The following is a 12,503-nucleotide window of genomic DNA, read 5'->3' on the forward strand; positions in this document are numbered from 1 at the left end:
CCTATCTGGAATAATCCTGATATTTTGCAAAATAATAAAATGATGAACCTTCTGGACTGGAAAAATAAAGGAATCCTATACCTGGAAAACATATATGAAGGATTGGACTTCATCCCATTTAATAGAATAGTCTCCCAATTTGGAATAGAAAAGAATAGCTTTTTAGAATACCACCAAATCAAATCTGTAGTCAAACAAAAATTTAAGCTCAATAAAATAGAATTACAAACCCCGCCAAGGGTTTTAGACTTCTGCAATCTCAAACCCCCTAAACTACTGTCTAAAGTATATAAGACACTGTCCAAAATAGACGATAGAATAGCAATCCCTATTGAAAAATGGGAGGTGGATCTATCAGTCAGCTTTGACCAGAACTTCTGGTCCCAAACTTGTTTAAAAACTTTTAAAATGATCAGACACCCCAATTTACAATTAATTCAGTACAAAGTTCTACACAGAGTACACTATACAGGTCATCGGATGTTCAAGATGGGGTTTGTGTCGTCTGACATCTGTACACACTGCACAAACAACATTCCTGACAATTACGTTCATGCACTGTGGTCCTGTCCACCTGTCCAGGAATTTTGGGGTAGAGTATGTGAAGACCTGTCAAAGTCTCTGAAATGTCATATCCCAATCACCCCCTCTCTTTGTTTACTGGGAAACCTGGATGATGTCCCGATTGAAAAATCTTTGGTTCACGTGGTTCTGACTGCCATATGCATCGCTAAGAAAACTATCCTCTTGAATTGGAAAAATAGAGAAAATCTCTGCATTAACCAGTATAGAAATCTTTTGTTAGATCATATTGCACTTGATTTAGCCTCTGCTTCCACTTCAAATAAATCTCTCTGGGCTCCTTTGATCGGTTCCATCACATGGCGGTGATGGGGGGCCGTTGATGATGTCCTGCGGGATGATGTGGGTGGGGGGGTGGAGGGTCTGAGTTTGGAGTATCTGGATGTTCCCTGGGGATGGGTTCACTGGGGATGTCTGGCACTGGGGGGCCGTTCCCCCCCTCTGGAGGTGCTTGGGTTGCCTCGGGGGGTGTACTGCTGGCGGTTGTGAGTGGGGCCCCTTGGAGGTCTTGGCGGCGGCCATGGGTCACTGCCTGGCGGCTGCATTGCCCCTGGGTGGGTCTGGGTGGGGGCCTGGGGGCTCGGGGTGTTGGGGTGGCTGGCCCCGTGTGGGGATCTGGGCTGGGCCTTGGGGGTCGGGTCCCTACATGTACGCTGCCGGGAAGAAGGCAGGAATACGCAGAAGTACCTGGCCCGGGTTCAGGGGCGTAGGGCAGGCCCTGGCTCCTCTGTTGTCCCATCACAGGGGAGGGGGAGGTCCAGGAGGGGGAGGACCCAACCTTACCTGGATGTCTTATGTCTTATATATTCTGGAAGTTGTGCAAATGCAGGGATGGGCATAGATATTCTGCTGGGGTGGGGCTGGGTCGGCTCCCTCGGGCTCTGTGGGGCTCTGTGATGCTGCTGCTTTGGGCCCTGGCAGGATGGGCTGGGGTCTCCATGCCCTGGGCGGCGGTATGACAACGGAGGTGCCTATTGGGGTCAGTGGGGGAGCTGGCTCCCTGGAGGGCTAAGCCCTACCAGCCATTCCTCCCCATCCCCGTTTATTTCTCTCCTCCTGCTCCCTCACATCATCACACAAACATGCACATAGGACCTTGGGGGGTGGACAAGTCGAGGAGTGCGGGTATGGACCCCATTTCCGCATTCCTGTGGCTTCCTGCCCCCCAATTTTATTTGCACCTTATGCACTTCCACCGACGACATTCCACGCAAACATACACTTAGGGCCTTGGGAGTGAGCACATTCAACGGCACTTGGCAGGGGGAGTTCTCAGCCTCCTCCCGAGTGCCGGTGCCCACTTCGAATTTTAAACTGCATTTAGACACCAAGGGCTGTGGGTGCAAGTAGGGTGGTGCAGTGGCATCAGCTGGCATAGGCCAGAAAATGCCCGCACTGCCCGCTCACCACAGCAATAGAATACACCTCATTAACACACAACACTATGTTGGAGCAGGTGGAGGGAGACCAGGGGGTCTTAGCACACCTCTGTTGTTGCTTGGCTGCCTGGGGCTGGAGACTAGGAGGGAGATCTGGCCGTCTGGTTGGGGTCTGGGGTGGTGGGTTGCTGTGCTCGGCGGTGGGCGGGGGAGCCTGCTCATCAGCACCCCAGCAGAAAGGGTCAAACTCTGGTAACCGGTGGTGGTTGTACCCCATGTGCAGCATTACCGGGACCAGAGTGAATAGGGTGTGTATGGGGAGCATGAATGGGTGTCCGGCGTGTATTTTTGTAAGTCTTTGGTTGTATGTGCATGTGTGAGCATGAGGGAGGGAGTGTGTGACTGTGTTTGTGTATGACTGTATATGTCAGGTGGGGCCTTTGACTCCTCCCTTCTCCTGGGACCTCCTTTGATGATATAGATCTTCGTCTCCCCTCCCCCCTGTCACACCTGGTGTGGGTGTGATGCCTTGGTCTGCCTGAGTGTTCGTGGCTCCCGGGTCAGGGAGTTTAAGATTTTTGGCATCTGCCTGATCAATCCCGGTGGCGGCCTGGGGGGGTCTGGGTCCCTGGGCTCTGCTGGGTCCCCGGCGGGGGTGGTCGCCCCTGGGTCCCGGGTCGCTGGGTCCCGGACTCGGCCGGCTAGGGGGTGGGAGGCTGCGGGCAGGCCTGAGGACTTGCCGCTGATATCTCCCGGGGCTCTGCCGGCTGCTGGTTGTGGCCCCCCGGGGCGATCCTCTGTGCCTCTCGAGGGGGGCGGGGGCCTTTCTGGTTGCGGGCTCCTTGGGGTTCCTGTGTTCTGGGGCAGCGCCTGGATCTCTGGGACTTGGAGCTCCCCCCCGTCTCCTACGCGTCTTTGGGGGGCAGATCTGTGGTCCCTCACACTCTCTATTGGACGCTCCTATAGATAAACCTTACATAAACAAGCGCGTGTACACACACAGGTGCTCACATGGTGCTCTCATAAGTATGGGCTTGGGCACGTTCAACACATGTCTTAAGACTATGGTGGGCACTCAATGCACTGTGGTATATTATCGTGTGACTGTTTAGTTAAACAATGATTGATTATATATTTCTTCATCAAGTTGACGCAGTGATAGCTTGATTTTGTTATATTGGTGTTGTGTCCCATTTTTTTGTTATGTTTTGCTTTTTTCTCGTCTCATTTTGCAGGTCTAGAAGCAGACTCTTGTTCATTATTGTTTATTTTTGTTGAATCCCCCCCCCCACCTAACCCCCTCTCTCCCCACCTTTTCTCTTTTCCTTTCTCTTTCACCTCTGTCTCCGTGTCTGGTCGGAATTACAAAGCATTCAAAAACAATAACAATAAAGTTTTAAATATCAGGTGCGACATTAAAAGCAGACTCTTTGATGCTCCACCTGAGACATTAAAAGCAGATGCTCTGATGCTCCACCTGAGAGTAAAACTGTAAGGCTTGTTACCAGCATTCAGACATCAATTCTGCTTGCTTCACAGCCAGACAGGACACGTTAAAAAAAAAAAAAAAAAAAAAAAAGAAGCTGCGTCTATATCTTTAGACAAATAAGACAGCCTTCACCATGACTTCGACAAAGAGGACTCCTTCACAAAACAGCGACACAAAATCAGACTTAATATTCACAAACATTCAGATCTTTGGGTTTTGTCTGTGTGAAAGCTCAGAATTACGACCCTGTAAAAGTTCTCTGGAACACAATTATCTCCTTGTGTGAAATCCACAGGGTTCGTGTGCATGGCTGGCAGCCACTCATCTTTTTTTGTTGAATGTGAGGAATGAACTGAATGAGTTGTTAATGTGTAGTAAATGTGGAGAGAATGTGGTAGCAAATGGTTCTGGAGCTCAGAGGAATTAACAGGCTTCACATTCCTCAGCAGGCGATGAAGATTTCAGAGAGTAGGACCGGAGCGGAGATGAGATCAGAATTAATCTATTGATCGCTGCGGTGGAGGTGCTGGAGAGATGAAGAATATAAAGAAAAACAAATATATCTGATAAACAAAACTGTCATTCTTTGCATTTTCTTCATTGTTGCATCAAATTCTTGTTTAGACGTTTCAGAGCCGAGAAAAAAACGTTTAACCCTCAAATTTTTGTAGTGACTTGTTCAGTTATTTAGAAAAAAATATACAGGTAAAGTGCAAACTGTCTTCCAAACATAACGGACCAAATCAGCGACCCATTTGTCCAACAGGACTCCGGTTAGGCAGGTGTCCAAAAAACATGCAGTGAATTCACACAAGAAAACAAGTTTTGTTGATGGTCGACAAAATATTCGATCTGCTGGTTTCATGATTTTATTTTACACAGGAAAAAATATTTTAATCGATTTAAAGAAATGGGGTTGCATGGTGGAGTAGCATCGTTTCCTCACAATAGGAAGGCTGCAGGTTCTAATCCCTACTGCAGCCTTTCTGCATGGCGTTAGCATGTTCTCCCCATGCATGCTTTACTCAAGTTTCTCCAGTTTCCTCCCACAGACCGCAAACATGCATGTCACTGGATGATCTCAACTGTGCTTAGGTGTGAGTGAGTGTGACTGGTTGTTTGTGTTTGTGTGTCCATGTGATGGACTGGAGACCTGTCCAAGGTGTCCCCCACCTATCATGCAGTGATGTCTGTGGTTAGAAACCAGCGGCCTTGCGAGTGACTCAGACCAAGTTCAACGAGAAACCGTTTTTATTTGTTATTTTTGAAATATGATTGTTGAGTTTCATGTGCAGCTAGACATAAAAATAGTCTTCTACCCCTATTTCCTGCATTAGCCAGTGATTAAAAATAGACGAGGAAAGACTCGGGTCAGAAAAAGCCACACAGATCTACGTCACACTGAAAATGAGCATTCATGAACTCACCCACCTTGGCTCGCTATGGGGAAGGCTGTTGTTGGTTTTGCATCCAGCATCCAGGAGAGAACAGAGCACACCTTGGCTACTAGAAGCTAACCATTGGCTTTACGAACTCCACAACATGGCAGATCTCCTTCAGGCTCGTGTTATTTGGGGAGATAAAACATCAACGTTGCAGAGCCAACAGAAACAGTCGTAGTCACGTTGCTGTTAGCCAATCAGAGGCGAGATGTCAGAATATCAGGGAATAAGTCTCCAAAACCTGCCGTCTTCTGCTCTCTGGCTCACTTCTTGTTCATGAAATGGGAGAGGACAGGAGCAGGTCATCTAAAAGAACACACTGATGTTATATTTAATGTGTTGTTCAGCACAGTGAAGGCTGGGTTTTAAAGTTTTAAAAATCTGATGTGCAAATGTAAAACAATAAGTGATTATTCTTCATTTTCAGCCACAAAATCAATTCATAAAAAAAAATCTATCAACTGTTTGTGCATTTTGTTTTCTACTCAAATTTAGGCAAACAAACAGAAGCAGGCATTCATTGAAATAAGAACTAAATTAATTATTCTGGCCAACAAAATCCTGAAGATTTATTCACCTAATTACAGAAATGAACTATTAAAATAATTTTAACTGTGTGATTGAGACATGATGATGTTAATGTGTGATTAGTGGCAGCTCTCATCCTTCACCTCCACTTTGTGCTTCACTTGATTACGATGGTGTCAGACTTTCCGTTTCCCCTGGAGAGCTGAGACAACTGTCACATCTTTGTAAAGGTTGTTTTTTTACTTCTATTTAATGAGGAACGTAGAAAGGAAAACAAAAAAGTGTTTGGGGATTTTTACTGCAGAAGAAATGGAACCACTCCACCCTTTCTATGTCTGTCGTCGCTCGAGTCAAAGGTTGAAATTAATCTACAGCTGTCTCATTGGTGCGCGCACACATACGCACACACAAACACACACACACACATGCACGCACACACAAACACACACACACACACACGCACGCACACACATGCATGCACACACACATGCACGCATACATGCACGCACACACACACACACACACACACCCGCACACGCAAGCACATGCACACAAATTCTGAGAAACAACATACGGCTGAGGATGGTCTTTTGTTTGGGGCGACGGTGGCACGGGAGATAAGCGCTCGCCCCATAATCGGAAGGTTGCAGGTTCGAGCCCCGCTTAGTCTGTCGCTGACGTTGTGTCCTAGGGCAAAACACTTAACCCACGTTGCCTGCTGGTGGTGGTCGAAGGGACCGGTGGCGCCAGTGCTCGGCAGCCTCGCCTCTGTCAGTGCGCCCTAGGGCAGCTGTGGCTACATCGTAGCTCGTCCCCACCAGTGTGTGAATGTGTGTGTGAATGTGTGTGTGAATGACTGACTGATTGTGTTGTAAAGCACCTTGGGGGGTTCCAGGACTCTAGAAGGTGCTATATCAAATACAGGCCATTTACCATTTGTTTGACTGGCCATCATCGTCTTCATTAATCTTTTAAATGTTTTTATTAATCAAACACAAGCCTAAAAAAATGAGCTGCAACCATCAACTAATTTTAGGGTTACTCATCACTTAAACTTTATCTAAAGTGACTCACAGTTTTAGCCTAACATGTATGTTTTTGATCTGTGAGAGAAAGATGGAGAAAATTTACACACACACACACACACACACACACACACACACACACACACACACACACACACACACATACACACACATGGGGAGAACATGCTAACTCCACGCAGAAAAGCCACAGAGGATTCAAACCTGTGACCCTCTCTCGAGGCAGCAGTGCTACCACCTATTCACCATGCAGCCAGTAACTGTTTATGTTCTACCTCTTCCAAAAAAAGCTAAATAATTTCAAAAACAAATAACACTTTTTGAAAAGTATGATACATTTTTTTAATTTAAAACAACAACAAAAAAAAAAGGCCAGACTTGAAAAACATTTTAATCGTCCTTAACAGCATTTAAGGGTTGAAACTTTACCCTTTCAGGTATTTTAGTGAGTTCTATTTAAATCCACAAACCTTCATGACTCCGAAGCTCAAATCCATCCGGCAGCTGGAGTTTGTGCTTTACTGCTTCTGAAGGGCAGCTCAATTTAAAAATAAAGATCAGTAAGAAAAATGTTAGAAACCTCTTAACTTTTGTTTAATGAAATTTTATCAGTGAGGTTGAGAGCTGTTAGCGGTCTAACAGAGGGCTTCTATTATTAAATCAGACCATGTTTTATTGCTGCTGCTGCATGTTGCAGCTGAAGCTGGATGGATCATGTCTTAGAAGAACGAAGCGTTTCCACAAATCTAATCAGTTTGGGACCAATTTGACTTGGCCTTTAGGTCAAAAAGGGCAAAATGCGTGAACTTTCTTTTCTCTAAATACATTATATAATATTATGAAGCTGAAAGTGCCTTTACTCCAAACGGAAACAATCATAGAGTGCTGACTTCATGTGTGTGTGAATTCTGCAAAACAATCATTGCTACACTCAGAAAAATGGTGTGAAAAGTATTAAAAAAAACTTGAAACTAACAATTTCAGTTTTGGATGTAAAGTCGTGGGATAATCATTCAATCAATACATTTGCGGGTTCTAGTAGGAATGAATGCCTGTAAGTCGTACTCTGGGGATAAAACATCCACAGGCTCCTGAATCAGCATGGAGACATCAGCTGGAGAGGAAAGTAGCTTCAGACGACTGGATTTGGAGTCTTTTTTCCTGATATTTGGACATCTTGTCTCTGATTGGAAAACAGCGGAGTGGCATGACCCCATTTGCTCTACAATGCTGATGTTTTTTCTCTACAAATAACACAAGCCTGGAGGAGTTCTGCTGTGTGGTGGTGTTGCTAATTCTAATGGTTAGCTTCTACTAGCAGAGACATTCTCTGCTGATTCCTGGACGCTGAACCAACAACAGCCTTTCCCGTCGTGAGTCAAAGGGTGACTCCATGAATGTTAAGTATCTTTCAGGCTTTTCTAATCCTATTTTCTATTAGAAGCTAATGCAGGAGATAGCTGTAGGAGACTATTTTCATGTTCTGCTTGCAAGAAAAACTCAGACTGACCAATTATAATCCGAAATAATAATAAAAAATGATTTTTCAGTGTTTCACACCTTTAAGGTTAAATGACTTTGAGCTGCTTAGCAGCAACACTCGGCTGATATCGGCCAAACAGGCAGGTGGATTTGAGAAACATCAGTAAATGTCTAGAGTGATAACACAAAATTAATAATGTAGCTATGTGTCATGTTATAAATTCAGGTTTTAATAATTTAAAGATCATTGAAATGTATAAATAAAAATAGCTGCTGCTTATTACATTCCTACCAGCAGTAAACAAAAAAAGGACCAATCTGAAAAATACTTTTTGAAAAATTAGGTTTAATCCGGGTTTTTTTTACATTTATTTTTTAATGTTGTTATTCTTATTTTATTTATTTTTTGGTACATTTAAAGTTTTCGATTATATTGTGCAAATATTATTATTTTTTATTTCCTCTTTTTACTTTTATTTTGAAATTTGTTTTATGATCTAACTGGAAATCCCTTTATCTGTTTAAATTTAAAGCACTGTTACACGTGCACATTTTCACTCATGTAAAAGACTCAAATTTAACAATTTTCTGTTTGTTTTTCTTTTATCGACAGAGAAGTGAAATTTTTCACAGCAAAATTACTGGTTACAGTCATTCTGGCTGATTTTCTGCGAGAAATCAAAATACTGGAATGAAATTTGTTGTTTTGAGTAAATTTTGTAAAAATTCTCAGATCTGATATCAACTTAAAATAGTGAGAATAATAAAATAATAAATATTTTCCTGACTTGTGATCCTTGCCAGAACATAAATAGAACTCGGCTGTTGTGTGTGCACTCCCCCAGTTGCTCCAGTTGTCCCAGTCGGACTGAACATAGCTCTAACTAAATGCTGCCTTTATGAAGTTCACTGTGTGTGTGTGTGTGTGTGTGTGTGTGTGTGTGTGTGTGTGTGTGTGTGTGTGTGTGTGTGTGTGTGTGTATTGTGCTGAAGAGCAGTTGTCGTTGACAGCTGCATGAGTGTGTGCAGAGAAAAAGTCAAGTGGCTTCAAATATCCGTCGTTCCCATCATTCATCAGACGCCTCCTCTTCTCCTCAGCAGCCACGAGTGTGAAGTTTACATTAGTCACATTGATAAGAGTCACAGAAATGTGATTTTTAAGTATCTGATTAGGAAAATGTCCAAACAAACAGGCTCGCTCACTCTAGAAGTCCTTATGGTCTGTTGCTTTAAAGGTGTTTGGTTAAACTTTGAAATGAGGAATTCTTCACTACTCTTTACCAGTTTTCCAGAATTTGGGCAAATTTTGAAGTGTGGTTGTACATTTCAAATATCAATGATTTCTCTCTAATCCATTTTAATGACCTGTGTTGTCAGAAACAGAAGACTTTGGATTGATAAGCTAACAGCTAGTCTGAGTGAAATCATTGCTGCCATCTTAATTCAGCTCTGATTATTTTTGTTAAAAATTTTTAGAAATTCCTCCCAAATCTGATCTCTAAGCTCATTGTTAGAGCTGCATTTAGCTGCTGCTGGTGAAATGTACGCTTGTAAACAATCACGTGATGTAGACTTTACAGCGTTGTGAAGGTTTAGAAAATGATGCTACAGAAATCTGGGAAACTCCGAAGATAAACCTGGAGCGGTTTTAGGAAAGCAGCAACAAACTTGGACTAGCTGTTAGCTTATCAGTCCTGAGGAGGGCAAACTTCATCGGTCTTGGTCAGCTGACATCACACTTGCAAAACTGCAGTGGTTAAGAGAGCACAAAATCTTAAGTAGAGAAGCTTAAAATAATTAAAACATCATATTTCTCTATGGCCGCTAGCCTTAAGGATGCTTCTTTGCTAATGTGAAGTGAGAAGGGGTGGTCTGAATAGTAAATGGAGAATGGCCTGTATTTGCATAGCACCTTCTTAGGGTTCTACAACCCCCCCCAAGAAACTTCACAACACAATCAGTCATTCACCCATTCACAGGCAGGTGATGATGAGCTACGATGTAGCCACAGCTGCCCTGGGGTGCTCTGACAGAGACGAGGCCTGACGAACACAGGCGCCACCGGTCCCTCCAACCACCACCAGCAGGCAAGGCGGGTTAAGTGTCTTGCCCAAGGACACAATAGCAGAGTTCTATGGTCAGAGCCAGGATTGAACTGATGCTTTTAACTGCAGACTAAGCAACTTTGGCTTGCTTTTAGCACCCTCTAGTGTCTGTTTGCAAAACTGATCTCCTTGCTATTTGTTCGTCTTTTGAACACCTGAAATGTCTCCCCAGCCTTCCTTAGTGTCTACAGGAGCAGTTCATCACTACATTAAACAAACCAGCTGTGGTCATGATCTAAAACATGCAGGAAACGTGCTGGAACCAGACTGCAGCTCCAGGTATGTCAGCTCATTTTTTTAAGGCCCAACAGGTCGGACCAGCAACTATGAAGTTGCAAGTGGAATATTCTGGCCATGGGGGGCAATAGGGGTTGAGTGGCCTTTCAATAATCCTGTTAAGGGTCGTTTTAACACATACTAGCTCAAAAAATTATTTAAAAATATTAAAAAGTTGCTAAATATTCCTTTAAACATACCATTCAAGCTAAAATGTCCTTATAAATTTGATAAATTGTCTGCAAAATGCATGAATAAAAATGTAAGAAAGCAGTCATTTTTAACTTCTACACAGAAACACACATCAAAGTGGCCGTAATAACACTTTTTCACACAATTGTTTTCCAGCTGTTTCAAATTTTTCAATAAAAGAACCTTCAGGTCTTCAAAAGGTCCTTAAAACATGCAGCTTCACATAGAACCCAAAGAACTAATGGAATCAAGATTATTTGAGGTAAAACTGAAGGAAAAAATTACATCAAAGCAAAAGTATCTGAGGGCGACGGTGGCACAGGAGTTAAGTGCTCGCCCCCGTAATCGGAAGGTCGCAGGTTCGAGCCCCGCTCAGTCTGACGCTGTCGTTGTGTCCTTGGGCAAGACACTCAACCCATGTTGCGTGCTGGTGGTGGTCGGAGGGACCAGTCGCGCCTGTGCTCGGCAGCCTCGTCTCTGTCATTGTGCCCCAGGGTAGCTGTGGCTACATCGTAGCTCATCCCCACCAGTGTGTGAATGTGTGTGTGAATGGGTGAATGACTGATTGTGTTGTAAAGCGCCTTGGGGGGTCCCAGGACTCTAGAAGGAGCTATATCAAATACAGGCCATTTACCATTTACTATTTATGTAAAAGGTGGCGTGAATACATTAATTGAAATTAATTTGAGAGGTAAAGTCAGAACTAATGGTAAATACAGACGTGTGTCATTTTTGGGAGTCAAACTATAGAGTAGTCTTAGTGATGAGTTGAAATTTTTGTGGATCTTTCTTGTATTTAAAAAAATTATGAAAAGAGGAAATATTTCAGAACTATGGAGTAACAAAATGAACATGTGAATGAAGGACATGAATAATTTGTTTTATTTTGTTGTTGCTTTTGTATTTTCTTTGATCTGGTGTTATGATGGATCTGTAAGGATATGATAGAAAGTAATAATCCTCGGCTTCAGCCAATTCCTTCTTCTTTTCAGTTACAGTGATTGAAAAACGTATTCTCGGGCGAGATGAAAATCTCATGTTTTATTTTTATTTTTTACGTATAACTGAAAAAATAAACTCAACTTAAAAACTTAAGTTTTTAAAACTTAAAAACAAAAGTTTTAATTATCTTTATTCTAACTTTCAGATGAAACCCAGAGATTCTCAGAAACATCAAAGAGAACAAAAACACACACCTCAGATGTGTCCTTTTAAATTTAATTTTTTTATTTGCTTAGTCTGCATTTAAAGTAAGATACCATGAATTTGTTTTTTTATTTGATGTTTTGTGTAAACAGACATAAAACTGAAAAGCAGCAAATTATTTTATGTTTTTTTTAATTACCTAATTCATCATTTTAAAGCAACAAACCTCATTCAGAAAACTTTAGTTTCAGATGCTGAATCTTTAATGTTTTAACAGGTGAACGTGTTCAGATTTAAATCTGTTAAACTAATAGCAGCATAGAGGATGTACGGTACAGTCACATGGTGCGTTTTTATAGATTATATCAGTGTATTTTTATGTTTTACATCCGGGTTTGATTGTTTTTGTTTTTCCCACCATGATTTTAATCCATCTAAAAGGATTTATTAGTGAAAGTCCTTTTCTTACATTCACAAAACAGGATTTAGAAGGAGCATGCTTAATCCTGAAAGCATTTTCAAACCTCATCACAATAAAAACACAGATAAGGTTTAAAGTCAGGGGTTTCAAACGGATCATGATCGTTTAATCAGCGCCGTGTTGAGGTGGAACATGTAAACTAAAGAGTTTCCACTCCTCCTGCCTTCATCATCGGCCAGATTTGGCCTCTTCGACACCCACCGGTGCTCCTCGTGCAGCCATAACACGCTCCCAAGAGTCTGAACCCAGTTGTCAGGAAGGTCCTGCCAAGCCCTTCAAGAGCTCCTCCTTGGAGTCTAATGTAGCACATGTCTCTGTCCGTCTGTCCCCAGACGTTTTCCAGTTTAGGAATGTCGTC

General features: G+C 42.8%; 1 protein-coding gene across 1 annotated transcript in view; it reads right to left on the minus strand.

Annotated features, from left to right (window-relative positions):
* Nucleotides 1–12,408: 12,408 nt before the first annotated feature.
* The window catches only part of vgll2a (vestigial-like family member 2a), a 4,428-nt gene continuing 4,333 nt past the window's right edge, over nt 12,409–12,503 (minus strand). The window contains exon 4 of the mRNA XM_015947542.3: nt 12,409–12,503. This exon is cut by the window's right edge and continues 174 nt beyond it. The gene's annotated coding sequence lies outside the window, so the exon portion shown is untranslated.

The sequence above is a fragment of the Nothobranchius furzeri genome, chromosome 2 (assembly GCF_043380555.1).
Source record: "Nothobranchius furzeri strain GRZ-AD chromosome 2, NfurGRZ-RIMD1, whole genome shotgun sequence".
In the NCBI taxonomy this organism is placed as follows: Eukaryota; Metazoa; Chordata; class Actinopteri; order Cyprinodontiformes; family Nothobranchiidae; genus Nothobranchius; species Nothobranchius furzeri.